At 39.6% G+C, this 26,764-nt stretch overlaps 1 long non-coding RNA gene across 2 annotated transcripts; it reads left to right on the forward strand.

The window, feature by feature from the left end:
- Nucleotides 1-760: 760 nt before the first annotated feature.
- LOC104854194 lies at nucleotides 761-24,665 on the forward strand. 2 transcript variants are annotated; one of them, XR_002024975.1, is made up of 4 exons: nucleotides 761-811; nucleotides 1,051-1,159; nucleotides 20,634-20,716; nucleotides 24,621-24,665. It is a non-coding gene; the product is annotated as an uncharacterized LOC104854194 (long non-coding RNA). The 2 variants fall into 2 exon arrangements; XR_002024974.1 differs by lacking the exon at nucleotides 24,621-24,665 and adding an exon at nucleotides 23,144-23,260.
- The last annotated feature ends 2,099 nt before the right edge of the window (nucleotides 24,666-26,764 follow it).

Consider the following 26,764-nt stretch of genomic DNA (forward strand, 5'->3'; position numbering starts at 1 on the left):
GGAAATCGACAGGACTGAGATCTTCCTCCCTAGTTCTCTTTTTACGGCTATTGGTAGCAATCTTCAGGTGGATCTTCCATGCCCGGACCATGCTGATTCAATTCAGCTAGGCATTACAAGTACCATTAGTCAATCCGCTACAATTATCTTTCTTTCCTTTTAGTATAACCTGTCAAAGACCAGAGGAGAATTGAGGCCTAATTGGCCTCCTCCGTGAACACAAAGCAGAAAGGCTGCACTCAGGAGTGATTGCAAGTTGCATATTAGGGGAAAGTTAATACAGCTGAGGTTATGTTGTTTACCAGAGAATGTATTAATGGATGTTGGAAAGCAGATGAATCAAGTGTTGCTTTGATTGCTCGTGCCCGTGTGTAGGTGAATAAAAGCTTGGTGATCCAGCCAAAGGCTCGGGGCTCCTCTGCGGGCTGGAGGTAGGAGCTCTCTGACTGCTGGCCTGTTAAGCTGACTCTGTCTCTTTGTCATTCATCCTCATTCATACACACACACACACACACACACACACACACACACACACACACACACACACACCCCCTGGTCAGGGAGAACAAAGTAGTGGGTCTAAGTCTCAGAATGAGACCGGACAAGATCACCTACAGGTGGTGCCCCAGTATGGAGCTGGGGACCCAGGCTCGCCTACAATAGCCAAATATTTATTTTTCACAAATAACATGTTTGGAGTGAGGTTTACATGATTTTAAAGTATATATAACTGCTGTTCTACTGTATATGTTCTTTTGTAGACAAGACTCTTGCCTAAAGAGCCCATCTGGAAGACAGGTGCTGTAGTTTGGTAAGTGTCCCCAAAGGTCCATGTGATAATGGCTTCCTCCCATGGTGGGCTGTTGAGAGGTGCTGGGGACCTATAGGAGGGCCCTGTGGGAAGATCTTAGGTAATCGAGGGCATGCCTAGGTGATGGAAACTTTGGGAGGTGGGTCTTTGTAAAAGGTCCTTAGATCACTGGAAAAATGTCCCCCAAAGAGACTGTGGGATCCTGGTCTCTGTTTCTCTTTTGCTTCATGACCATGAAGTGAACAGTTCGTTCTCCTACCTGTCCCCACCATGTTGTGCCGCCTCCCACAGGCCCAGGCAATGGGGCCAATAGATTACGGCTGTTGGAGGACCAGACTCTCCAAAACTGTGAGCCAAGATAAACCTTTTCTCTTTAAGTATTTCATTATAGTGACAGGAAGCTGGTTCATACAGTATATCTGATAAAGTGGTGGAGTGGGTAAAAGAAAGTCTCTTTGGGGCCCTGGGATTTGGCTCAGTGGTGCCACCGCCTGCCTCACAAACACAAGGTACCAAGTTCAATCCCCCATACCCGCCAAAAAACAGAAAAAAAAAAAGGCTAAGACATGTCCTATGAAGAACATACACTGAGTCTGATATATCAGGACATGTATAGTAAGCTGGTAGCTAGGAGCAACACAAATCTCTTCTCAGAGGCCCTGAGAAACCTCTTAACAGTAAAAGAAAAAGAACAAAGACATGAATGCTGGATTGAGAAACAATGCCTGAATTAGGAAAAAGTAGTGATTTTGAATGTAGTATGGGAGCTCTACAACCTTGGGTGCAGACTTAATTCTTTTATTTTTCCTGGTATTGGGGATCAAACTCAGGACCTTGCACTTGCCAGGCAGGTACAGCGCCAGTGAGCTACATCCCCAGCTGGGGTGCAAGCTTAATTCTAAAGGGGAACAATAAATAAATAAATAAAAGATGGAAGAATTATTTTTCTGCATCCTATGCTGCATTGGAGCCCAGAAAACACTAATGTGACATACCACCACAGAGACTGTGCCAAAAAGAGAGTCGCTCTTCCTCTGCCCCACAAAGGCCTGGGGTATATAATGGGAGGACAAGGTAAAGGCCAAATGATGCTGTTATGGTTTAGATCTAAAATGTCCCAGGGCCAGGCATGGTGGGACATGTTTATAATCCCAGCACTCTTGGAGACTGAGGCAGGAAGCTTCTAAGTCTGAGCTCAGCCTGGGCAATTTAACAACTTAGAACCTGTCTCAAAAAATAAAAAAGGACTGGGGTGTAGCTTAGTGCAAAGGCCCTATGTTCAACCCTTAATAGGACAAAAGTAAAAAAAAAACCCTCTAAACTCTCATGTGTGTGGAAGGTGATTGGATTGTTCTACTCATCTGTGGGTTAACTCACTGATGAATCCATAGCTGAATATGCTGGTAGAATATGAAGCCTGGGGTGTGACCAGTAAGGGTTTATCTCCCTCCCTGGCTCTCTCTCTCTGCTTCCCAGCTGCCATGATGTGAGCAGCTTTCCCCTGACAGACCCTTCCACTGTGCCCTTCCTGCCTTGGAACTGGCCAACCATGGACTGAAAATATGAGTCAAAATAAGCCTCTCCTTTAAATTGTGGTTGCCATAGTGTCACCCTAGGAACCAAATCTTTAGTACATGGGCCTGTGCTATGGAAGACTCTCAACAAAACATTGGTACCCACTTTCCCTCCTCCTCCTACTTTGGTCCACATCCCGCCATTAGCTGTTCTCATTTGAGGCAGCTTGTTGCACAGGCCACTGTTCAGTGGAAGTGACTGAGCAAAGAGAAGCAAGAATAAGCACCATAAATATAAAACACACTTTCAAAGATAATAGCCTGAGAAAGAGGCTACTAAGAAAGGATGGTGTTGAAATGGTAACTTGAGGTCAAAAAGTAGACTAAATATATGGCTTATAAATTGTGTATCCCATTATCTGGCCATGGTGATTGGTTCAAAGACAGAAATGTGGTTTAACCCACTCAGTAGAACTAATGAGTCTTGGTTCCAGGGATTTTCTTAAATCTTATATAGAAAATAGACTTTCTGAGAGAATGTGCAATAAGTATGGCTGTAGCCCATCTTATTGCCACATAGAATTTAAGAACAAAACCAACACACACAGGGACGCAAAATAAAGCCAAGAGGTAGAAAGAAACCAAGAAGTGTTTCTGATATACTTTCAGTCCTTAGTCTAGGACCATGTGGTCTACCTAGGTACCCGTCCCCCCATTACTGGTCTGGCATGTAATAGAAGATGGAGATAGACTCCAAGTTCATCTTAGGGCTGGGATATGGGCAGGTAACCATTAAGAGAGATCACTTCTTAAGCTGGCTTATAGAGGTGTTGGCTTTCTAGACAATTCCTTCACCGCAGAGTTGAGCAGAAATAAGTTGCATCTCTTTCTCAAGATATGTATTTCCAGAGAAACTCCCACTTGGTGAACAATAAGTTCCCATGATGACAGATAATGCCCAAATCATAATGACTCAACTTATTTCTTTTTTACTTTATGATGATTGATTCAAAAACAAAATGCTTTCATTTGAAACTATACTTATAATTTTGAATGCTGAAATTTTCCAGGGCTAGTAACGTGATATTCTCTCACAATGCTGGGCGATGGCAACAAGTGGTTGCTCCCAGTCAGCCAGGGTGAGATCACAAAAGACACAAGCAATAGTCTACACTGTTCTGTGTTACTAAGTTATGATGTTTGGTGGGCTTCAGTGGAGTAAATAGACTTTTGCCTTATGATATTTGCAGTGAGTGTAGTGGAACATAACCACATCAGGAATTGAGAAGTAGCTGTATGGACTTGGCCATTAAGACAATCCAGATTTCTAAACCCATGAAATACAAAATGGACTTGTCATTGATAAAGCCCCCATAAGAACTTCTTCTCCAAAGCCCTTTTTAGATATGGCCATATCTGTCAAAGGACAAAGGGCATTCTCCAGAAAACAACTGAAGGTAACCAGATAGGCTGACCATGGAGCTCATATTTATGACAAGAAAAGGGAATCTTGTTCCTGTAGATTAAGATATGTGTGTAATGGTTCCTATGTTTCCTCTTCCCCAATGAGTTTAAATTATTTTTATTATATTTATTCCTTCCTTTTCTACCATTCTATGTTGTTGTAATATGGTGATCAAATATCACTTAGTAGTATTTGTCTAAGCATGTAACATGACATCGAGATCCAACTGAGACATCCTGGAATTGTTATGTCAAAGTTAGAGTGATTCCTTTGATAATACTTGGGGTAGCCTCCTTTTAGGGGACAGGGGAGTCTGGAAAACAAAAACCAAAAATACTAGATGCACAGCAGAGTCATATTCAATGTCATGGTGGCTAATAAGATCCGGGGCAACATTTTCCCCCATGGAAAGGTGGCATTGTAAACTGTATGTGTGGTGGCTCTAGGTGGCAGAAAAAGCCATTCAGACGGGAGCTGACACACTCTCTGATGGCTGAATGACTGCATCTACTGGCTCCAGGGTCACTGCAAGACAAGAACTCTAATCACACACCTAGTTTTGGATTGCAGATGGCAAGACTAGGGGAAAGCAATTTTTAAAATGTCAAGTAGGAACAACATTGTCACAGGGAAAAGGAGAAAAGAAACTTTCTCTTTTTTTTACCAGGGATTGAACTAGGATCCTTGTGTTTGTGAGGTAGGTAGTGGAACCACTGAGCTAAATCCACAGCAAGAAGAAACTTTCAATCAAGATAAATATGTAAATAAAAACTTCAAGGAAAATAATAAGAATGAACAAAACGATCCAACTAACAACTCAATTACAAAAAAAAATAATTCACTACTCAAAATGCAATTGCAAATTACTCCTGAAAATTACTTTGAAGTAAGTACATGGTTTCAAAGACAGAGCCAAGTTATAATCCTAAATATAAATATTTGGGGTAAGAAACCCCACTGTAATGTTCCTCCTCTCACACACTGTTTCACATTTCTGACATCAGATGTGTGGGGAGAGTTTTCCCACCTCAAGAAATTCTCGAAAAGATACCAGGCAGATGCCCTACAATTTAAGTCACTTCTCGCTTTTATGAGAACCTGGAAATAGATCCTCCAGGTTAATAACTCTGCCATTCAAGACTATTTCCTACTTCAGGAGGATTAAATAATGATGGAACAAAGACCAGCAGCAAAATACAGCCTCTCCAGACCCTGAATTAAGACCGTTGGAAAACAATTCGGTGAAGAAAAAAGATGTAGATCTCCAGAAATTGGGAGGGAGAAAACAGGAAAACTAGAAACTACAGAGAAGCTAGAGAAACTGTACAATATGGAAAAAAAAAATGAAGCGGTTAGGAACACTAACCTGGCTCCCAGGAAGGGGACCTTTCTCCACTAACACAAGGTAAAACCAGAGAGATTTGGCAGCTCCAGGGAGAAATAACAGACCAGGCTTGTAGTTCCGGACCCAGGAAAAGCCCACAGCTCTTGTAAACTGTGAAAACATTGTCAGGTTTTACTCTGTAAGAAACTTCCTCCACATGACCAGCTAGAGTTGGAGAAGAAACCTGCTGCAGCACTTGCCGTATTTGAGAGTTGTTTAATCAGGAGCCTTTTTGAGAAGGAGTTAATTGTTTAAAACTGAGCTACGGAACTACACAACTTCACTTCAGAGTTTCTGGTGTCTCCTTACCACAGTGACTGGGAAGCAGACAGCCAGAAGAGACAATCACAGAGAGAATAGGCTACATATAAACCCACTGAGATAGTTAAGTGCAGGCTAGGAAGGTCATGGGGCTCTTGCCTGCTGTGATGAGAAGCCAGGCCAGGCATGTGTGGGTTTTGGAGAGGTCTGGGGTTGAAAGTACTGGCACTAAGTCCAACTAGCAGAGGCTCCTCTACCCCTGCCCCACTGCCTACATTTAACACAGAGCTCAGTGGTCTGTTTGCTTTCCCCACCTGCCAGTGTGATCAGGGATAGGGATATGCCTCAGTTTGATGGCTGCCAAGGCCTTGGGAGTATTCACAGAGGGATTTCTGAAGTGGGGCAGGCACAACCCCACAGAGTATAAAGCTAATGAAGAAAGTTGAGAGCTGTAACTGCCTCACAGAGGAGATGGAAAATAGAAGTGGCTGGAGTGAAACAGCCCTAGGAGGTAAGCTATTGACAGCCACACCCAGTGGGAAAGGTAGAGCCAGAGACAGCATTCACACCCAAAAAACGTGACTACGGAAAGAAAACAGGACTTAGTAGTGAGTGACTCACTAAGCCTCCCTCATCTGGTAGTTTCCAATACTGCAGATGGTGGAAAGAAACCACTCATTCAAAAACACAGGACATTTTTGGACTCATTTCTCTTTTGTTCTTGTTTTTTTTTTCTTTTCTTTCTTTTCTTCTTTTCTTTTTTCATTTCTTTCATTGTCTATTTTTATGTCTTTGTTTTTTATGTTAATCTAATTTTCTTTTACTTCTAAACAAGATCCATTGTCTCAATTTTCTCTCCTTTTCATCTGGCTTTTCTTTATTTTTCAAATTTCATTTTCCTTTCCCCACATCCTCCATTTTTTTTTACCAGTATTACTATTAAGCTTTATTAATCTTCAGATATTTAGTTGACTAAACTACTAATGTTGAATTCTTTTCTATTGTTAATGGTGGTATTGTTATGGTTGCAGTTAGTAAATATTTACTGTGTGTCAACATTTGGTTTGTCTTTGTACCAATATCATTACTGCAGGTCTCTTTTCTATTATTAAGGGTGGTATACTGGTAGCTTCCATTGGTTCTTATGACATGTCAATATCCAGTTTGTCATTGACTCTGTTATTGTTGCTTATATCATTGCTATTGCCAGCGTGGCCTACTTGTTGCTACTAATTGGTCTTCACTGTGTGCCAACATCTGATTTGTCTTTGTGTCATCAACGATTTTATAGCTCATTTCTGGAACTTTGAAAAACTAGGTGCTGTGCCAATTATACTGCACCTTTTAATTCCCAAATTAACAGAGTGATCAGATCTCAGGACAGGCAAAGACCCATAGTTGGCCATGCCCAGAGCACGTCTCCATGTTACCAATCAAATATTTTCTCTGTAATTGATCCACAAACCTTAGCATGCATGCATGCACACACACACACACGCACACACACAAAAAAATAGAAATATAAAAACACAAGACAACAAAATGCCTCTAAATACTCCCAACTGCCCCACATCTGATCCATGGGGCACTGATGGGGAGCAAATCAAAGACCAAATAGTTGAATTAAATGAAATGAGAAAGGAAGAGGAAAAAAAACCCACATCAATAAGGTGTTTAGTGGGCTCAAAGACAGCATAACTAACAGACAATGGACTTAATTTAAAAAATGATCAGTGAACTTACAAAAGATACCAATAAAAAAAACCTACTGAGCTAAACAGAACAATACTGTTTAAAAAATGATCACTTCAGCAAAGAATTAGAGTCCATGAAAAGGTATCAAACAGAAATTCAGGAGCAAAAGCATCTGGAATGAGTGGGCAGCAGAAGTGACAAATGTGAGGACAGAGTGCCAGAACTAGAAAATAGGGGTGAGGCACGTGACTGTACCCTCAGAGATACCTTGAGAACAACAAGAGAACATAGAAAGTAGATCCAACAACTAATAGATGCTGCGAAGAAGAGAAATTTAGATGAATTGGAATTAGTGAAAAATCACAGCACAGATGGCATTAAAAAAAAACCTGTTTACAGAAAATTTCCAAACATGACGAAAAATTAACATGCAAATAAGCAAAGGATATAGAACCCCAAATCACCAAGATCAGAAAAGGACTTCTCCATGACACATCATAGTCAAAATCCTAGAAGTTCCAAACAAGAACAAAATCTTACAAGCTTTTAAAGAAAAAGCAATAAATCACTTAGAGTTATGGCAGATTTCTCAACACAAACCTTAAAGGCCAGAAGAGCATGGAATGAAGTGTTTCAAGCGGCCCCCTCACAAATAAAACAGTACTTCAAAGCCCGACTAATATATCCTGCAAAACTATCTCTCAAAAGTGATGGAGAAGTAAAGTTTTAAGGTGGAAAAGAACACCTTGGGAAATGTATGACCACTCAACCAGCATTCCAAAAAAATTATCCAGGATGGACTGGAAAGGGACAATGAAGTCAAAGATGCAAAAAGTCCAGTAAATTAAAACATCAGGTAGAATGAGAAGTTAAGTATAGGAGAAAAAAAAGAAACAAGCAACAAGAAAATAATGTAATGACAGGAATAAGTCAATACCTTTCAATAATAACTATCAATGTGATTGGTCTAATCCCCCCTAATGAAAAGATACAGATCAGTAGATTGGATCAAAAATCAAAATCCATGATATGCTATATATAAGAAATAGATTTCAAGGGGGTGAAGGGAGGGCAGGGGTAAGGGGAAAAATGAGAATCAAGACTTGTCATGTAGAGGTACAAGATCCCAACAATGAATGTAACTGTACTGTATCCCTAAAATGTACCAATAAACTCATCAATTAAAGCTGAAAAAAAAAAGAAATAGATTTCATCCAATAAAGAAATTTATAGATTAAAAATCAAAGGATGGAAAACAATCTTCCATGCAATGGGAGCCAGAGAATAAGCGGGAGTTAGCTATACTGTTTTCAGGTGAAGTGGACTTCAAATATGATCAGAAGAGGCAGAGGATCACTACTTATTGGTTAAAGAAATAATTCAAAGGGAAGAAATAAGGGCCGGGGATTTAGCTCAGTGTTTCTGCTGCCTGACTCGCAAGTGCAAGGACCCAAGTTCAATCCCACAGTACCAAAAAAAAAAAAAAAAAAAAATCAGGAAGAAATAACAATTTAAAATACATATGCACCAAACATTGAGACATCCAACTCATAAAATAAGCACTACTAGGGTTGGGGATTTACCTCACTGATACCGTGCCTGCCTCACAAGTCCAAGGTCCTGGGTTCAATCCCTGGTACTGTAAAAACAAACAAACAAAACAAACACTACTAAAACATCAACACAATTATGGTGGGAACTTCAATACTCCATTTTCACAAAAGGGAGATCAACTAGAGACACAAAATCAATAAGGAGATATTGAAATTGAACATCTTTGAACAAATTGACTTAATAAATATCTACACAGAGTACCAGCCAACAGCAACAGAATATACGTTCTTTTCATCAGCACGTGGAAGCTTCAAAAGAAATAGGCCTTATCCTAACCTGTAAAGGATACTTTAAATAAATGTAAAATAATTAAAATCATCCCATGTGTAATATCAGATCATAATACAATAAAATTAGAAATCAGTAGCAAAATAAACCACACAAAGTATGAAAACGCAGAGAGGTTAAACAATACAATCTTGAATAATCAATGGGTACCAGAAAAACAATCAAGAAATTAGACAGTTCCTAGAATCAAATAATAATACCAGTACAACAGACTAGAACCTATGAGACATGAAAGTAGTCCTAAGAGGGACATTTATAGTTATGAATGCTCACATCAGAACATCAGCACAAGCCCAAATAAATAATTTAATGAAGCACTCCAAGGTCCTAGAAAAACAAGAACAACCCAAATTCAAAGCTAGTACAAGGAAAGAAATTATAAAAATCAAAGAATAAATTAATAGTGAGACATAAAAAAGATAATACAAGCAATCACTGAATCAAAGAGCTGGTTCTTTGAAAGAATAAATGAAATAGACAAACCTGTAGGCAGTCTTACAAAAAAAAAAAAGAAAAGCAAACAAACACCCACATCAATGCAATTAGAAAGGATAAAGGTGAAATCACAATGGTTACTGCCAAAGCCCAGAAGATACATATAAATTACCTAAACTGAACCAAGATATTAAAACCCCAAACAATCCAATAACAGGCAAAGAAATTTAAGCAGTAATAAAGAAAATCTACTATCTAAGAAAAGCCCATCCCAATGGGTCCAGCACTGAATCCTGTAAGAACTTCAGGGAAGATCTAATATCAGTACTCCTCAAACTCCTTAATGAAATTGAGATTAAGTTTGTATGCTTTTTTGTTGTGTTTGGTTTGGTTTGGTTTGGTTTGGTTTGGTTTGGTTTGGCTTGGCTTGGTACCAGGGATCTTGTACCACTGAGCAAAATCCCAGCCCTCCTTAATGAAATTGGAAGGGAAGGAGTTCTCCCAAGTTAATTCCTGGAAGATAGCATTAGCTTGATTCCAAAACCAGACAAGGACTCAATTGAAAAAGAAAACTACAGGCCAATCTAATTAATGAACATAGATGCAAAAATCATCAACAATATATTTTCAAACAGAATACAACAAATCATTAAACAGATCAAGGCTTCATCTCAGGGATGCATGGATGGTTCAACATATACAAATCAATAAATGTAATATACCACATAAGAAAAGATAAAAATCATGTATCATCTCAAATGATTACAAAGAAAGATTCAAAGAAAAAGCTTTCAACAACATCCAACATCCCTTCATAATTCATAATTTTTAAAACCCTGAAAAAATAGATATAGAGGGCTTTACCTCAATCTGATAAAAGTGATTTATGCCAATCCCGCTGTGAACATCATATTAAAAGGGAAAAAGCTGAAAACATTCCCTTTAAAATCAGAAGCAAGACAAGATGTCCACTATCACTACCCTGCTTTGATGTAGTGCTTGAAACATTAGCCAGCACAATAATGTAAGAGAGAGGAATAAAAGAGAAATGTATAGGAAAGGAAGTCCAATTGTCATTATTTGCATATGGCATAATTCTTTACATGGAAGACCTGAAAAAGTCCACCAAAAGACTCCTAGAACTAATAAATTCAGCAAGGGAGCAGGATAAAAATTAACACTCAAAAATCAGTAGTGTTCCTGTTCAACAATAATAAATTCACTGAGGAAAAAATAATTAGGAAAACAGGGCTGGGGATGTAGCTCAGTGGTTCTGCTGCCTGCCTTACAAGCTCCAGGTCCTAAGTTCGCTCCCCATTACAGAAGGGGAAAAAAAATAGAATACAGGAAAACAAAACCACTATAATAGCTTCAAGAAAAATTAAATACTTACAAATTAACCTAACAAAGGAAGTGAAAGACTTTTATAATGAAAATTACAGTACTCTGAAAAGGAGATAGAAGAGGACATCAGAAAGTAGATGTTCCCTGTTCCTGTATAAGCAAAACCAATATTGTTACAATGGCCATACTTCTAAAACTTATAAATAGATTTAATGCAATACCAACAGCATTCCTCAAAGAACTAAAAAATATAGCCCTAAAACTCATGTGGAACTAGAAGAGACCTAGAATACCAAAAGCAATCCTGTGCAACAAGAATAAAATAGAAGGCATCAAAATCTGGGATTTCAAGTTATATTACAAAGCTCTAGTGCTAAGGACAGCATACTACTGGTACAAAACAGACATATGAATCAATGGAACAGAATGGAGAATGCAGAAGCAACACCAGGTGCACTTTGCCAGCTGATCTTTTACAAAGGGGCCAAAACCATATGCTGGAGGAAAAATAGCCTCTTTAATAAATGGTGCTGGGGAAACTGGCTATATACATTCAGAAGATTTAATCTAGACCCACATTCCTCATCATGTACTAAAATAAAATCAAAGTGGGTCAAAGATCTACATGTCAAAACAAAAACAATCTACTGGAAGAAAAATAGGTAAAACTCTTAAAGTTTTAGGTGCAGGTTAAGTATTATCTAAACAGAAACCCAGTTGCACAAGAAATAACATCAAGAATCAACAAATGAGATTATATCAAATTAAAATGACTTTGCATGACAAAGGAAGGCACCAATAGTGAAAGGACCACCTCTAGCATGAGAATATTTTGCCAGCTACTCTTTAGACAGAGGACTAATATCTAGAATACATAACTCAAAAAAAAATTAGATTCTCTCCAAAATAAAAAAAACAATAAAAAATGGGCAACTGAAATGAATAAACATTTCTTAGAAGAAGTACAAATGGCCAATAAATACATTAAAAAATGTTTACCATCTCTGGCCATTAGATAAATGCAAATTAAAACATTGAGGTTTCATCCTACTTCAGAAGGAACAGCTATCATCAAGAAATGAAATAATAACAAATGCTGCTAAGGCTTCAGTAATCAAAGAACACTTTTATTATTGGTGGGTATGTAGACTGGAACGACCACTAGGGAAATCAGTTCAAAGATTCCTTACAAAAACTTGAAATTCCATTTGACCTAGCTATCCCCCTTTTAGGTTTCTTCCCAGAAGAATTGAAGACATCATATTACAGTGACACATGCACACCTGTGCTTATACCAATGTGTCTCATTATAGGTAAATCTTAGAATTGGCCTATCTGTCCGCTAACAGATGACTATAGAAAGAAATATGATATTTATCCATATGGAGTACTACTCTACTATAAAGGACAAATTTGAGTTATTTGTAGCAAAGTGAATATATTTTGAGATCATAATGTTAGGTGAAAAAAATATATACACAAGCTTAAACATTGCATGGTTTTTCTTATATGAGAAACTCAAAGTATAAATAAGTTAGCAAAATAAAAGACAGATAATAAGAAACAAAGAGGTGACTATTTTGCAAATGAGACCAAAAGGAAAGCAAAAGAGGAAGGGGAAGTAAAAAGAATTAAGTAGTGTTGTATACATACACCAACTCCCTGCAATGAATGTAATCAGTATGTACTGAAAACATGTACTAATAAAAATTTAAATTAAAAAAGACTATTCCCAATTCATATGCCAACTCTAAACCTGAGTTTGTAACCTGTGCTTCTGACAGACAGCTACAAATCAAAGTTCCTTCCCGTGGTCTTTTCCTTGGGATCAGTTAATTGGCTGATATGACTCACAGATCTCAGGGAAACACCTATGTTTTCTGATTTATGATACAGGACACTGAGGAACACTAGATGGAAGAGAGACATAGGGAAAGGAATATAGGAAGTGGTGTGGAGACTCAGTGCCTTCAGTAGCACACCACCCTTTAGGAGCCTCCATGTGTTTAGATAGGGAAGCTCTCTGAAGCCAACCCTTTTAGACTTTTTATGGGTACTCCATTGCATAGACATTACTGATCAGATCTTTAGCCATTAGTGATCAGCACTACCTCTGCTCCTTGCCCCTCCCTCCCCTCTCCCTAGAGATTAGGGTGTGGAACTATAAACCCTCACCCCTAATCATGCCTTGGCTTTTCTGAGGATCAAGCATAGGGAATCTCATTCAACCTCATGGTGGGTAACAGGATTTGGGGCAGTGTTTGTCCCCAGGGAAAAGTGGCAGACACCAGTCACCTCTTTAGCAGACAGAAGACATGTTTATCACTCCAAAGATTCCAAAGGTTTTAGGAGCCATGTGCCAAGAACCAAAAGCAGAGACCAAATACTTGTTTCTTATTATATTGCAATATCATAATATCATTTGACATCTTAACCTGGAGCATTCAGCTCATTGTGTAAATAAAGAATTCACTCAAAAGCTTTTCCAAAAGATCTTCCCCAATAAATTAAAATTTTCACTTCCCAGATTGGACAGGTGTCACACCTTTTAAATATCTCAGTCTTAAAATTTTTTTAAAAGTTCCATTGCACATCTCAATTTCTTTTTTTTTTTTTAACACCTTTTGTCACACTGACCCAAGGACCCTCGATTCACTGGTATATAATACAAGGTAATATTGAACATAAATGGTCTAAGAGCTATCACATTTCTCCTAACAAGTCCATCTGATCATTCAAGGTTTGGCTCAAAAAAGCTGTTTTTGATGCTTCTGATTTGATTTTTCAGGACAGGAAATTGTGGGGTTTTGTGGCACTGTACAATTTTATTAACCATTCAAGTGCAGCAGCATCTGGTAAAATCAGGACAGAAATAGGACTGACAAATGAATAGATATTAAGAATTTGAAAGAAACCATTACATACTCTTTTCACAAACATGTTTTCACAGAGCCAGTACAGCACTAGCCATTAACCCAGTACACCAAGTGTGCTGAACTAGAAAAGATGCAATGAGACCAACACTTTAGAAAAAGGGTAAAACACTTCTAATTTCTCCCTTTCATCCCCTAAAACAACATCTTATAGTCTAGACCTACTTTTATAGACCTACATCAGCTTCCAGAATATTTGTCTGGTGGGAAAAAATAAAATGACACTGGCCAGTCTCTGAATATTTAGGTAGGAAAGGGGAAGAAAGTCAGTTCTCAGAACAAATTAATCAACTTCAGTTTCATCACAGTTCCCTTTGTTAGCATCCATTTTGTGAGTCGGTTTCTCTTCCGCCATTTTACTTTTTCACTTCTATCGAGAAGCACACTTCTTCAGTTCTTTCACCTCATTATCAGAAGAAACCATAGAGAAATGAAGCAAGAGACGAGCTGTACATTCTACGCAAGCCACTGGTAAGAAAAGCCCTGCTTAGTCTGAGCCACCTGGTCACACAGTATTTCAGGCCAGGAAATAATTGAATCCATATCCTAGGATTATTTGTTTCTTGAAAGCAGCTGGTTTTTCTTGCTGTCTGTCAGATACTATATATGATGCAGGATGATTGTGTAATAGTGAAAAGATGATTCTCGCGTTATAAAATGGTCCTTTGTGGGGTCAGGCTGGATGGGTGGGGTGTCATGGCTTTGCCACCATCTCAGCATTGCATAACTCTCATTTCTAATCCCTGCAATAACTGCTCCCAATTGCTGTTTCCCATTCTCCTCTCAGTCCTCTGCCTTCCTTTGCTCCCTCTATCGTCCCTTTTCTCTTTTGTTTCTTCCATGTTTTCGCACTTGAGTCACAATAGAAATATAACAGATGTCATAAGGAAGTCTCCTTCACTTCTCTGTTAGCTGAATGAAAAGTATTCCAAGGTCAACTGTAAGTGAAAGGAGCAAGCTAGAACTTGTAGACTTTTTTTCCCCATCAAGGCCTATTAGAAAACCCTACAGAAGAAACTGAAAAAAATTAAGAGGCCCTTTAGGGATCTAATCACGGATGTGGTTTCTCCAGTGTTCTTGTATCCTTGCTCATCTCTTGTTTCCACTGCTGTGCACATCTCCTTATGTGAACCTCCTCATCTCCCTGGGCCTGGGCCTTATGACCCTTCCTGGTTTCCACTGTGAGTTGGGCCTGGGCCTTATGATCCTTCCTGGTTTCCACTGTGAGTTGGGTCAGTGGCTTACAGCTCCAGCCTGGCTTGGCTTATGAGTCACATGACAGCTAGACATGTTCTGTTTGATCCTCCAGATTCTTTTAGATACTCTAGCAGTCCTTTTCTTTCTTTCTCTCCCTCCCTTTCTTTTCTTTTTTTTTTTACAAATGAAAATTTGTATACATTTATTAGATAAAACACGATATCTTGAAATTCGTATATGTTGTGAAATTCACATACATTGTAAATGGCTAAATCAAGCTAATTCATATGCTTGTGATGTTTTTGTAGTGAGAACACTTAATGTCTATTTCCAAGAATACATTGTTATTAAGTACATGCACTGTGTTGTGCTATTATAGACAGCTAAGTTAGAAATATTACAGCAGTCAGATAGAGCTGGAGAGAGTCAGAACAAAAGTGAATTACCACCACTGTGGCAGGAGACACACCTGTTGGAAACCAGGCCTCAAGATAAAGATGAAATGACTAGACCTGCATACTTCCTGAAAAGGCAAACACTGGGGCTAATGAGGTCTAGATAGGCATCAGTCACCTGGGTGGGAGTCCAAGACCTCTGGACCCATCATTTCCTAGGAAAATCTTTGTTCTTTTCATGCACACTTGTTACGAGACTTGTTTCTCCCTTGGATCTCTGTTACCTAAGTGACTATACTTGTAACCTTTTCGGTTAATCATAGCTGTGATCCCATATTGTACCCACATGGGTTTTGCTCTATAAAACTTCCTTGTAAATTGAGGTCCCCGGGCTATCCATTCGGGTCCCCTCTTGCCTCTCAGAGCTGTCTTCTCAATAAATATTTTCCCATTCTTAACCTCCATTGTTCCTAGAACTCATTCTTTGATTTTTAGAGAACATGAGCTTGGCATATCAGACAGCTAACAGGTTGTGAGATACAATATTTTCATATTTCATCTCCTACATTAGTGCCATAGATCTGTTGAACATATTCCTCTTTTCTAACTGCAATTCTGGGTCCCCTGACAAACATCTCCAACATCCCACCCCCCAGCCTCTACTAATCCCATTCCACTCTCTGCTTCCACGAGTTTGACATGCTCAGGTTCCCCATGTGAGGGAGGTCATGCAGTATTTATTTTTCTGTGCCTGGCTTATTTCACTCAGCATAACATCCTCCAGTTCCATCTATCTGGACACATAGGACAGAATTTAATCCTTTCTTATTGTTGAATTATGTTACATTGTGCATATATATTACCAGAGTTTGGGGGCCCCAAAAGACCAGGCTTTGTCACTGGTTCCAAAACGTTAAGCAAGGAGATGAGCAGTGGTGAAGGGCAGGACAAAGAACTTTAATCATCATAGCCATCCTGAAAAGAACAGAGATACAGAGGTTCAAGAAATGTTTTCATGGGGCTGACAGTGACTTTGAGGCTTCATAAGAAAAGCGGAAAAGCTTGGGGTTTGCATAGCTGGCAGGTTTGGGTGTCTGACAGGGTAGGTGATGCTGGTCATGTCATAGTCTAGTTGACCATGACCACGGGACTGGTTCTGTGAGTGGTGCTGGGGAATTTCTTATGGTTGGAACAGGAAATCCAGTTCCCATGAGATCACTGCTTCTGTTTAGAGAGCAGTTTCCATTTCTCCAACAGGTAATTGCCCCCTTAGGGGAGGTGATCTCATCCTGGGGCAATCTCTGTGCCTTTCCTAGAATCCACCCTGACTGCAGGTTTGGGAAAATGACTACAGCCTTCTAGGCACTGTTCCAGGGGGTCTGGAATTGGACATTGCCAAAGTTTACAACTGAAAATCCCCACAAATCTTGGAAGTACCATAGTTATTCTTATCTTGGTGTCCTCAGTCTTGAAGGGGGATGAGACAAATTAGGTAAATTTACGGCTAATAAACTTTGTATTACCCATTTTTAGGCAGACTATCCTTAAGCAATTAACATGGCCTCTGAGATGAGCTGAACAGAAATCTGACCCAAAGTTTTAAGGCAATAAAGGAACCAGATATAAATCAAAGCCAGAGATGCAGAGTTCATCTGATTTTAGTTACCCACTGGGGATCTGTATGCTGAGCTTCTCAATACCTGTAATATATACACACACTACTCTTTTGTTTTGTGTTGTGCTGGGGATTCAGCAGGGCCTTCCCCTGAGCTTCATCCTCAGCCCTTCCTTTATTTTTTATTTTGAGAAAGGGTCTTGCTAAATTGCCCAGGCTGGGCTCAGACTTACAATCCTGCTCCCTCAGCCTCCCAGAATATGCTAGTTTACAGCTATGCTCCACCACACCTCTCTTCAGTATCGCATTTTTATACATTCCTTTGTGGATGGCTACTTAGGTTGATTTCGTACTTGATCACTGTAAATCCTGTCATAATAAATGGTGGGAGCACAGATGTCTCTTCAATGTACTGATTTTATTTGCCTTGGATATAGACCTCATCGTGGGACATCTGGATCATACAGAAGTTCTACTTTATTTTTTGAGAAGTCTCTGTGCCATTTTCCGTAAAGGCTGCACACTCCTACCAGTGATGCAAAAGGATAGCACTTCTTATCCTTCATTTGTGTGTGTGGAGGTCAAATTCATAGGCACTTTGTGTTCCTAGACATTCTTTCTTTTTTTTTAAATACTCCCAAAGTGCTGGGATAACAAGTGTGTTCCAGTGCACTCAGCTCACTTATCTTTTGTCATGTTGACAGTACCCTCTCCAATTGTCCCATTATGATTTTACTTTTCATTCCCCTGGTGATTTAGCAACGAGAACTTTTTTCATAGACGTGCCTGCTGGCCGTTTGTATGTCTTCTGAGAAATGTTTTTTTCAGGCCTTTTACCTAATTGTTTTCTCCTGCCCAATTTTTAATCACGTTATTTGTTTCTTGCTGTTCAGTTATTTGAATGTTTTGATGTTCAGCCTTTATTAGAAATATGGTTTCCAAATATATTCTCCCCTTTTGTAGGTTGTCTCTTCACTCTGTCGATTGTTTCCTTTGGTGCACACATTTTCAGCTTGATGTTGTAGTAGTGACTTTTTCTGTTGCTGGATACAGTGCTGGACACCCACAATATAGAAGAGGTTTAATCTGGCTGACTTTTTAAGGGGATTCAATCTGTGGCCAGCTAGTTCCAAGCAGAAACATCATGGTGGAAGGGTGAAGGGAGGCAGAACTGTTTAGATACGGAGATGGGGAGGCAGAGCTGGGATCAGTGATAGCATCCAGGCCACACCTCAGTGACTCACCCAGGCACACCCAGGAAAGTACTCCACCTATATGCTGGGTGGCTCACAAGCCAATCAAAGCAGACACAATCACACATGTAATTCCACTTGTTTATCTTTGCCTTTATGCTTGGGTTTGAGGTCAAATCCAGAAAGTCATTGCCTAGACCACTGTCATGGAGATTTTCTCTGGAAGCCTTGATTTCTCTATGCCCTTGGCTTTGTGCCACCCTGGCTTCTCGTTGGGTTGAGTCAATAGGAGGCCAGCATGAGCTGGAACTCAGGAGAAGATGGAGGCCATGGCTGTCATTATCTTTCCATGTATATTCTAACTTATTGTTTGTGAGGTTTCAGAGGCAAGGAGGTAGCAGTGTTTTCACTCCAGTGCTAGGGATCTGTATTTCCTTTCCTGTGCCTCTTGATCATTGGGGAGCCCCTGATTCCTCCACCTACAGGAACATTAGTCCATCCCCAACCACTTGCCAACATTTGACACTCTTTCCCCACCTCCTTCGCAGGCTCCAGCACTTTTTTGTTGTCGTTGTTGCTGTTACCAGGGCTTGAACTCTGGACCTTGCGCGCAGGCTGTGGAACCACTGAGCTCGATCCCTGGCCCATTCCAGCAGCGCATTTTTCTGATCTTGTCACTCAAGTTTTATCCTCACTGCTGCCCTACCAATCCTCCTCACTAAAATCCATGTCTTTGCTGAGCCGGGCATTACCCACAGAATTCCCTTATCCTGGGGTGATCTTGCCTAATCACAAACACTTAGCTTCTTACTAATTTCTCACAGGTGTGACACGAAATACTGATGTTGATAAAAATAACAAAACACACAACATGGTATCACAACAAGAATGCTAAATACATCAGTTCAAAGAGCATTTTAGCCATTCCATAAGCAAATTTAGGATGCTGAAGTCTGACGGTGCCCATATGGAAGATATTTATGTTCTCAAATTTGACGATAATCTGTAAGGTTTAAGTAGTGTTACCAGTAGTAAGTTTCAAAGTTGAAGCTTTCTAAACTATTAATAATGCACATATACATTTTGATACAGCTGTCCTTTTTACTAAACATGTGACATTTTATATAAAAAGAGATGATCAAGGAGTATACAGTCAAAATATAGAAAATGGCATTTCAGGGATTATTTTCAAGCTATTAATAAAATATTACACTTTTTTGGATTTGTGATATATGTCAGGTAATTCAAGTTTGGCAGTTGGAGGTTTTAAACCATTACAGATGCAGATTTGATCTCACACATAATTTTGAGTTATTTTTCTTAAAGGGGCGATACAAATGTACAACTTTTAACTCGAAAGTATCTGGACCACTGCCCTGCCAGGCTTATTCCGTCCCTGCCAGGCAGCTCTCTCCTTCAGCAATAGGAAAAGCTGGCTCCAGAAACCTCTTTGGCCCTTCGAGCACAGGGTGGTAAGAGCCCTCCGTGGTTTGTTTGCTGGCTCCTGCTCACACCTCCTTAGGAAAATTTCCTCAGTGGTCCCAGGGTGTAATGTTTCCTAGTGGGATCCTGATTGATGTAATTTGTGTGAAGCAAAAATTATGCCACGCACCTCAAAGGACAGTTTCTGGAGCTATCGCAGCTCTGTCTGGATTGGTGCTCATGTCTGCAAAGTGTGGTGCAGAGCAGCAGTTCTCAGACCTTGGGCCTTATACGCTATGTACACTTTTTGATGTTATTGAGGTTGCCAATAATTGTGTTAAGTGTTGGAAATTCTCCGTCTGTCCATCTGTCTGCCTCTCTACCTCTGCATCTAACACAAGATCAAAAGATAGGGTGCAGGTCAAAAATGTTGAGTATATTACAGTAAAAGACACGTGGCCATGAATCCTCCTCGAAATCCTCCTCCTCACTTTGAACACGCGATCTCACAGTTCTTGCCACCTTCTGAAGCAATTCTGAAGTCCTCTTTAATGAGTGTCCTTACAAGATGGGATAAAAAAGTACAGTGAATGCCGCTGTGTGCCTTCCAGTGGCAGGAAGGCTGGTAAAACCCTATTCAGTGGATCTGGTGCCATGTGATTTGCGGCTCTTCCCCAAAGTTAAAATTCCCTTGAAAAGTAAACATTATTAATTGATCTAGGACATCGAGACGCTCTGGGAAAAGAACTTCCAGAACTGGTTCAGAAAATGAGGAGGACCATTTCAAGGGGAACTGATAGCAATGTGACTTTTACTGTAGTAATATTTTTATTTAAACACATCGTATTTTATGATACATATGTAAATGAAAATGAAGACACTTTTAATACCATTATTTTGTAATAAAAATGGTAAGTTCATGTCAACATGAATAATTCATTATGAACGATAACTATTTCTCAAAACTCATGAGAATAATGGCGTTGTTTCATAACTTTGCAGAATCTTTTTGTCGTCTGACATAACACAAGACAGTTAGATTCTCATATCTGCTCTCATGTTCGTAGTTGCAATATTTCGTGTCATGGAACTTTGGCAAATTCCACCAGCACTCATGAGAGAATGAAATGAAGGAGGAAGCAAATGACAGGTTAGTATTGTGACGATACTTTGGCCCTCACTGGCCCTCTGAAAGACACTTGGGGACCAACAGCATTTTATGGGCCACACTTTAGGGAATATATTTTGGGAACAGAGAAATGAGCACTGATTTGAGAGTTAAGATCACTGAGTATTTTTGTTTTTTGGTTTTGTTTTTTTGTGTGGTTTTTTTTTTGGTTTTTTGAGACAGGGTCTCACTATGTAGTTGAGACTGACCTAGAACTCACTATGTAGCCCAGGCTGGTCTCGAACTCATAGCGATCCTCCTGCCTCAGCCTCCCCAGTGCTGAGATTACAGATGTTAGCCACCACACCTGGCTAAAATCACTGGGATTTAATTCTAACTCTGATGCCTCCTACCAATGTGGCCTACAGGAAATTACTCAACCTTTTAAAAACCCAGTTTCCACATCTACTAAGTGAAAAACATAAACAGAATATCTAAATGGACTGCTAATAAAAAAAATTTTAAATTTATAATATAATATTTACTAAATGACATATCAGCTGTCCTTAAGGCACTTTGGAAGGTAGTTAATGAAATACCAGTATGGTCTGTCTGAATGTTGATGGAAACTCAGTGCTTTGGCATTACTTCTCTTCTGAAGGCAGCTATCAGAAAAACAAAAGAAGAAAACAATTATAATGAAATTAATTATGGCTCATTTTGTTGAGAAATCAGCATGCCTATTGGAACTCTCAGCCTCCAGTTTGCAAACACCAAAGCCAGGATGCAGTTATGAAAAGGCACTTTAAAACTCACTGGGGAAAATTCCAACACTGATTCCCAACTTTCCATTATCTGAACGTTTAACAAGTTACAAATTCCTGGCCAACTTCAGTGATACCTTACACGAATGTTTTGAGCTCTAAACCAGAAAATGAACTGTGGACAAAAAGAATGCAATTAAATGCTAAGAGAAGTTCAGATATGAAAGCACTGAGTTTAAATAAAACAGTCCCTCTGCCTCATGCTGGCTAGTTTGGACTGGGGGCAGGAGTGGCTTTCGTAACTCTCCCCACCCTGCAGGGACTGTGTCTAACCTATGGCACAGCCTTGTTCTGGAACATCCAGTTGAACTGGATCTCTGAGGATGTAAGAGCAGTGTACACCAACAATGAGATCCTTGCCTTTTCTTATTTTTCCTGGAGTTTAATCTGGACTTACAGAATATTGGCCTGGTAATGAGGGTAGATGCCAAGAGTAGGAGGGAAGACAGAAGGTCAGGACCCACTAAAGAAATCAGACACTGTTGGGTCAGGTAACATCAACACCATAGACATCTGTTCCATTTAGAAAAGGCTTTTGTCTAACTTATGGATCTCACAGTGTGAGTCATGCTCTTTGGGTATGGCATAAAAGTATCTAACCTACAGATACGAGTGGTAGACTGGAGTATCAGAATCCTCACCCATATTATCCATGGAAGCTGACTATAGAATTCACTTCCCTTAGTAGTTTTCCTAAATTTACACTGATTCTTAACTTTTAGACTCATGCTGAAGAGCTTTATGTAGAACTAACTGAGCTGGAAGTAAGCACCTTCTTCTGGCTAGCCAAGTTCTCAGTTGTTTCATTTCAGCAGTGTTTTATCAGGTATCTATAGAACAGAAACCCAGTGTTCAATAGTTAATGAAAGAGTCATGATCCCTGCCCTATCGACTGTATGATCCAGGCATTCTCTAGTTAAAACCATTACAGGTTTCAAGAATTAATCAACCAACTATCCCCAAAAGAAAATTGACTGCTCTGAGAAAAAACATCCAAACCCCTCAACTTAACAATTTAAAAATAACTCTAGGCCTAGAAGTGTAACTCAGTGGCAGAACACTTACACAAGGCCCTGGGTTCAATTCCCAGCATCAACAATCAACATAAAAATAACTAGGAAGAGATTCTACCTGAGTACCAGGGATTCAAAGCTAGTTAAACAGATAGGACTCAAATGCAGCTTTACTAACTCCTTAAGACCTTTCCTCTTCGGTGATAACTCCACTCTCCTGACTATTTCCCTTCCCTGAAAACCTAACTTCAAGCGGGGGATTTAGCTCAGTGGTGCTGCTGCCTGCTCAGCAAGCACAAGGACCCGAGTTCAATCCCAGTACCAGAAAAAGAAAAAAGAAAAAAGACCTAACTTCACATTTAGAGTCTTTATACCTGTGACCATTTGCTGACATGCAGCAATAATGATTATTGACTCTGGAAAAAGAAATGTCTTGTTTCCCTGGTATATTTGCTGACTATTAGAATTCAATTGTGACGTAAATTTGTTTTTCGTGAAACTTTATTTTTAAAATCAAAATCCAACAGAATAACAAACACATGGAAAGAATTTCACGTATAACTGATGGAGGGGTGGATTTAAAGGGTAAATATTAAGTAACAATATTAATTTCTAACCTTTTATTTGTACAGAAAGTTCCAGCAAAGCTTGCCTTTTGTAAACATGAAATTTTCCTTTAAACTGGCTGATCAGATTACCAAAATAAATATACATAACTTTTGGACTGGAGATCTTAGAAATGTTTGAGACAGACAAAATTGTGAAATACATTTGAAAGTGAGAGGACAATCTCAGCTTTCCTTTTTAAAAATTTTCCTCTCTCTTAGGGACCAAGTGAATTCGTTGTCCTTTAGCCCAGGATACTGGGTGGAGCAGTTGAATTCATGAGAAAATCAAGTGGTTAGTGTTCTAGTTATCTCAAAAATATTTTTAAAAAGAAGAAAAAAGACCCAGGAAAATCTCTGTCAGTACAAAGCTTGCACACTCACAGGGAATTTAGGTACCACTGGAAAAGAATCTTTTATTTCCAGAGTTTGGGGTAGAATTGGAGAAATAAAACAAAGGAAACCATAAAGAGATACACAGCATCAACTTTACTTCCACATCTCCCTTCCGTCCAAGGAAGAGGACACTACACCATTGCTATATTATCAATAAAGAAGTTGAGGTTCACATCTGTGCTCGCCCAAGGTCATGGCCTGAAATGCAAAGGCTGATCTAATTTGTATTCTCCTGAGTGCAAATCCTCTGTGATCTTCACTACCCAAACACGACTGCGCTCCCGGAGCTGTGGTGTGGAATATGCAACATGGTGGTTAATTTTCACAGCGCCCCATAAAAGAGGTTATTCCCAGTTTCAGAATGAAGACGCCGTCCCAAACAGGTGAGGTCATTTTGCCTTCGCAGAGCCTCACAGGAATAGCTCTGCCTGTCCTATTGTTTCTCAAACACTCTGGGACCCGAGTCTGTTCTTAGAAGTGTGAGCGCTCTCTTCAAAAATGTTTAAATTGCGTACATTTATTTTGAAGGTAATACTTAGCAATGGGAGCATCTTTTGAATATTCAAACAGTGAAGTTCCAGGGTGAGCATCTGTATTCCTGTGAACGCACATTATAGAGTTTATTTGACTTTTAATGAATGCATTGGCAAACACGTCTAGCTTTGGCATGCCCTCAGTCAAAATGACAACGCCCCCACACATGTAGCCAGAATTCATTTTTTGCTAGCTACACAATCATACTTGTCTTTCACGATAATAATTCATAACTCAAACACTATTAGAACACTTGGTTATTTGATCTACTGAGACAGTGACAACTCCGGAATCCCACATAGGAGAGATGGCTTTTGGGTAGGTATGAGGAGCACTAAGAATTTTCTTGAAGCTTCATTCCGAGTGCAGTTTTAATTTAATGTTAATTTAGGGTGGGTGGGACAAGCAGAGATTGTGGTGGCGCTAAAGTCCTCCAAAGTACCTCTGGTAACAAAGGTTAAATAGAGAACTGATTGACACCATGAAAAGGCCACCATAATGCAGGGAAGTAATTTTATTATGGCAGATGAATGTTGAAAGAATAGGTAGGACTTAGTACCTTCTGTATTCACAGCAACTAATGGGAGGACTGATATCAGAGTACAGCATACAAGAGAAGTCTCATCGTAGTTCAGAGAAAAGTCCTACTAACAGCAACAGTTAGTAAAATTAGTTGGACTAAAACTGCCCAATTGCTCAATACACAGAGGTCTCCGCAGCCAGAAAAACAGAGGCAATTGAAAGCAATGTTTTTTTTTTAAATCTATAAAATTATAAATAAATTTTATTGAAACTTGTTTGCTTCATGCTGTCAGTGACCACAAATAGATTTTTATAAAATTTGGAATATATTGCCCACTTCAGTATCTGCTGTTCCTGTCCAACCGTTTATTTCATCTGCTGGCAGAAGTATCTGGGGTTTTGTTTTGGTTTTGTTTTGGCAAGGCCCTGCCAAGTCAGTAAGCTGCCCAGTCTGGGCTTGAATTTTCTATCCTCCTGCCTCAGCCTCCCAGAGTGCTGGAATCACAGACATGCGTCACCACACCTGGTTTAGTGTCCTGATTTTCATTTGAACATTCACCCCTCCTCCGTGTGGCCCATGTGGCTAGTAGCTACCTGCTGAGTGGAACAGAATAGAACAGAACATTTCCATCATTGCAGAAAGCTCTGTTAGCTACCACTGATTTAGATCTCTACTGAAACCTTATAAAACATTTCACAAGGTAAAGTATAAACTTCAAAGCACTTCTAAAAAATGCTCATTATCATAATTATCATTCTGTTTGGTCATATTCATTATCAGTCACAGGAAGACAAATTAATTGAGTCCTGTATGGACCTGGCAATCTTCCAGAAAATCTTTTTAAGATTTTAACAAAATTATCATTAATCAATTATTACTCATTATGTAATTTCTTGTTTGACTCCAGAGACATTGAGCCCTCTCTGACTATGCAGCTTAAGTACAGGGAATGCTCAAGATAACTTCACCTGAGCACAGGGTTGTGACCAGAGCTTTGTCCTCGGGAGATAAACCAGAGTTGAATTAGAACAGCCAAATGATCAGGAGCAGTATGTGATTTTTCAACTAGGTACTGAACCCAGGGCCTTCACAATATGCTACATCCATAACCCTTTTTCTTTTTCATTTAGAGACAAGGTCTTGCTAGGTCACTAGTCGCCTGGGCTGAACTCCAACTTGCAATCCTACTGCCTCGGGCTCCCAGACTCCTGGGATCACAGGTGTGCTAAGGAGCAGTACAGATTTAATGGTTGAAGGCTTAGCGGTCTAGCACAGAACTTTTCTTCTCAGAGCTGTAACAAACACAGCCAGAAAAGGCCCAGGTCTCTCCACTCTGTCCCATCCCTGTGGGGTACCAGGAGATGTGCAAGAATTCTAAATTTCAGGCTGACCTGCCAGGTTTCACAAAGTTATATTTGTCAAGGTGGGAAAAGAATGGATATTTTATGAAATGGTTTGTTACATATTTCGTCAATAAGTTTGGGAGCCTTGGATCTTACTCCTGGCTGACATTACCCTGGGATATGTGGACGTTAAGGGTAAGTCTGTACAAGGGAGTCACACCTCGAGGCAGGCAGATCTGGAGTCCTGCAGGAGAACCAGCTGCACAAAATCTTACCAGGAGGGTGCAGAAATCCCCCAAGGTTGGGAACCAGGAAGCCTGAGCTGAGGTATGGGTTACATTTAAATATTTGGAAAGTATCAAAACATGGTAAGACTGTACTTGATAAATGATGGCTTCATCCAAAGAAAACTGATGATCAAAGTAGAGAACATGTAAATAGAGTGAAACAACACATTAGCAACAGTTTATTTCATACTGTGTGTGTGTGTGTGTGTGTGTGTGTGTGTGTTTTACCAGGAATTGAACCCAGGGCCTTTGCACTGAGCTAACTCACCAGCCCTTTTTAAATTTTTTTGAAATTTTGAGACCAATTCCCACTAAATTGCTAAGTTGCCCAAGCTGGGCTGGAACTTGCAATCCTCCTATCTCAGCCTCCTGGAATTCTGCCATTACAAGTATGAGCCACCAGTTGCAGCTTTATTTCATACTTTAAAATACAAGCAAGACTGTCAAACACTCAAGCAAGTTAAACAAAACCTAAAACATTCAGAATATTGCATCTTATTTCAGTTTTCCAGCTCTTAGAGAAAGGGTAAAAACTAGAGAGAATTACCAAAAAGTATCTCAATGG

This window comes from Fukomys damarensis, unplaced genomic scaffold (genome assembly GCF_012274545.1).
Source record: "Fukomys damarensis isolate Sample0158 unplaced genomic scaffold, DMR_v1.0_HiC HiC_scaffold_27, whole genome shotgun sequence".
NCBI lineage: Eukaryota > Metazoa > Chordata > Mammalia > Rodentia > Bathyergidae > Fukomys > Fukomys damarensis.